General features: G+C 44.2%; 1 pseudogene; it reads left to right on the top strand.

Annotated features, from left to right (window-relative positions):
- The first annotated feature begins 2223 nt into the window (after positions 1–2223).
- LOC129481782 (PRELI domain-containing protein 1, mitochondrial-like) lies at positions 2224–2971 on the top strand (annotated as a pseudogene).
- The last annotated feature ends 903 nt before the right edge of the window (positions 2972–3874 follow it).

The raw sequence follows: 3874 nt of genomic DNA, 5'->3' as shown, positions 1-3874 counted from the left end.
ATAGATCCTCAGCAATCATAAATTAAATGTTAATAATTTTTACATTTTCGGGACACTTCGGTTATAAGAAACACACTAAATTTCAAGCATGTTCATATGCTTAAGACATCCGTCGAATGAACCTAGGTCCACTGAATCTTATGCAACTCACCCAGACTTACTTGAAACCAGTTTTCTCAGTATGGATGCCATGGAACCCGAATATATTAATCGTAAGAAGAGTTAACCATCCACATTATGGGTCAATCAGAAATGTGAACTCAGAATCTTTCCCTGTTTGTTATACTCTCTCTTTTTGCCCTACATCTAGCCTTTCAGTTCCTGGTTGGGAAGACCCCCTAACTTGCATCTCAGTGATGTAGCTCCTCCGTGTCTGTCCAGCAATAAACTCAGCTTTGGTATTTTTTAGGTCTAATGATCTTTGTATATTGATTCTGATTTGCTAAAGACCCCAACATGTATTTTGTATTTAAAATTATATATTTACTATGTTTCAGATACTGTTCCTAGAACTTTACAAATATGAACCTATATTAGTGCTGATTTGTAATTTTCCTGAAGCAAGAGTTAGAATCACAGATACTTTCAAGAAGCATCATTTAACCAGCCAATGAAACTAGCTGACTGTCCAGTATTCATATCTTATCATCTAGCACTTTCATTACTATTCATCTTTGTTTTTTACTTGTTTCTCATAGTAACTGTCATGATGATTTATGGGCAAAAATTGGCTCAAAGAAGAAAGCCAACTGCTAGAGCTCTTGATAGAAATAAAGAGGAAGGAAAGTAATTCAGAGAAATAATCTGTTTTAGCCTGAAAATAGAAATTTTCAATAGATTAAATAGTAGCATGTTGAATTGGTTGGCAGATCAGATGTGTAACATGAAAGAACTCACAGAACTTTCTAGGCAAAGCAAAAGAAAACCATTTCAGGGAGAAATTCTCCTGTCCCTAACAATGCAATAAATGCATACTATGGAAAAGAAAAGTCAATGGACGTTGAATTTGTTTTTTGTGTGTTGGGAGGATATGTATAAGAAAGAACTATCAAGGGAGAGAAAGCTGGAAGTTAGAATAAAGTCAGAACACTTTCATACCTATAAAATTCGGAATTCACAAAGATCTCCAAATCTTTGTAAATTTCAGAGTTCTACCACTGTTTAAAAAGCTTGAATATTAAATAATTTTTGTTACCCAACGTGAATGTTTTTTGTGATTTTTCACTGTGGTAAAATATAATAAAATGTGTAACTTTAGTCTTTTGTTGTTGTTGTTGTTGTTGTTGTTCAGATGGAGTCTTGCTCTGTCGCCCAGGCTGGAGTGCAGTGGCGTGATCTTAGTTCACTGCAACCTCTGCCTCCCAGGTTCAAACGATTCTCCTACCTCAGCCTCCCGAGTGGCTGGGATTACAGGCGCCCGCCACTATGCCTGGCTAATATTTTTGTATTTTTAGTAGAGACGGGGTCTCACCGTGTTGGCCAGGCTGGTCTCGAACTCCTGACCTCGTGATCCACCCACCTCGGCCTCCAAAAGTGCTGGGATTACAGGCGTGAGCCACCGCACCCGACCAACTTTAGTCATTTTTAAGTGTATAATTCACTGGCATTAAGTGCACTCATGTTGTTGTGCAGCCATCACAGCTATCCATTTCCAGAACTTTTTCATCAGCCCAAACTGAAACTCTGTACCCACTAAACAATAACTCAAAGTCCTCGCCTCCCCTCAGCTCCTGATAACCACTATTCCACACGCTGTCTCTTACGAATTTGGCAACTCTACATACCTCATATAAATGGAATCATACAATATTCCTCATTTTGTGTGGCGTATATTTTATTTAGCATAATGTCTTTAAGGTTATTATTGCATGAATTATAATTTTATTCCTTTTTAAGGCTCAATGATACTCCATTGCGTGTATATACTACATTTTGATTATCCATTCATCTGCCAATGAACATTTGGGTTATTTCTATTTTTTGGCTATTGTGAATAATCTTACTATTGATGTACAAATACCTGTTCATTTGAGTCCAGTCTACTGACCAGAAAAAAATAAATAAATATCTGAACTCATGGCGGCGGCAGCGGCAGCTGTTTGGGCGCGGTGCGGAGGTGACCGAGCTACGAGCCTGGCGGCGGGTGTGCGCTGAGCCCCCGCCCGGCCCGGCCCCCGGGTGACTCCCGGGCTCCACACCCCTGACGCTGAGCGGGTGCGAACGATGGTGAAGTACTTCCTGGGCCAGAGCGTGCTCTGGAGTTCCTGGGACCAAGTGTTCGCTGCCTTCTGGCAGCGGTACCCGAATCCCTGTGGCAAACATATCTTGACGGAAGACATAGTACACCGGGAGGTGACCCCTGACCAGAAGCTGCTGTCCCGGCGACTCCTCACCAAGACCGACGGGATGCCCCGCTGGGCCGAGCGACTGTTTCCTGCCAATGTTGCTCACTCGGTGTACATACATAGTGGAGGACTCTGTTGTGGACCCACAGAATCAGACCATGACCACCTTCACCTGGAACATCAACTACGCCCAGCCGATGGTGGTGGAGGAACGATGTGTTGACTGTGTGAACTCTGACAACAGTGGCTGGACCGAAATCCGCCGGGAAGCGTGGGTCTCCTCTAGCTTACGTGGTGTCTCCAGAGCTGTCCGGGAATTTGGTCTTGCCCAGTTCAAAAGCAACGTGACCAAGACTTTGAAGGGTTTTGAATATACCTTGGCGAAGCTGCAAGGCGAGGCCGCTTCCAAAACACTTGTTAAGACAGCCAGGGAAGCCAAGGAGAAGGCAAAGGAGACGGCCCTGGCAGCTAAGGCCAAGGACCTAGCCAGCAAGGCGGCCACCAAGAAGCAGCAGCAGTAGCAGCAATTTGTGTAGCCAACCCATCACCACCACAGCTCCCCAGACAGCTGGCTTAGCCCCTCTGCCCTCCCTCCATTGTACTTTATCATTAAAAATCAACTTCCAGCCCTACCTACTGTCTGGGTGGTGGGTTGTGGGGAATCCAGTTTGACATCTGCAGTACACCAGGCACGTGATAAACGTCTGAGCCAGGTCTGCTTATTCTCCCATTAGGCAGCTACGGACGGAGGAACAGAGGTGCGGTGGCTTGCCCGGGGCTCCAGGTAGCCTGCAGGTGACCTGGCAGTAAGTGCTAGACTGTAAGCCCCACAAGGGCAGGACTCTTGGTTTTGTTCTGTGATGTGTCTCAATATCTAGCACATAATAGGTACTCAATAAATACTTGTTGAATTCAAAAAAAAATTAAATCTGTTGAAGTCTCTACTTTCAGTTATTTTTGTTTATATACTCAGCAGTAGGACTGCTAGATCATATGATAATTCTGTTTAATTTTTTATGGAACCACCATACTTCAACATGAATATTTTTATAGGATTAATGCAGCTTGCCGGCCAGGCGCGGTGGCTCAAGCCTGTAATCCCAGCACTTTGGGAGGCCGAGGCGGGCGGATCACGAGGTCAGGAGATCGAGACCATCCTGGCTAACACGGTGAAACCCCGTCTCTACTAAAAATACAAAAAATTAGCCGGGCGTGTTGGCGGGCGCCTGTAGTCCCAGCTACTCGGGAGGCTGAGGCAGGAGAATGGCGTGAACCCGGGAGGCGGAGCTTGCAGTGAGCCGAGATCGCGCCACTGCACTCCAGCCTGGGCGACAGAGCAAGACTCCGTCTCAAAAAAAAAAAAAAAAAAAAAAAAAAAAAAAGGATTAATGCAGCAAAGCTTAAATGCAAGTAATCATTATCCTCACTGCTGGTTTTAGTAAAATAATTAAAACAAAATTCACACACACTGTTTAATAACTTATTCGCAGCCAGGCATGGTGGCTCACACCTATAAAGTCCTAGCACTT

Source organism: Symphalangus syndactylus, chromosome 5 (genome assembly GCF_028878055.3).
Source record: "Symphalangus syndactylus isolate Jambi chromosome 5, NHGRI_mSymSyn1-v2.1_pri, whole genome shotgun sequence".
Taxonomy (NCBI): Eukaryota; Metazoa; Chordata; class Mammalia; order Primates; family Hylobatidae; genus Symphalangus; species Symphalangus syndactylus.
This window is presented reverse-complemented; position numbering and strand designations above follow the sequence as displayed.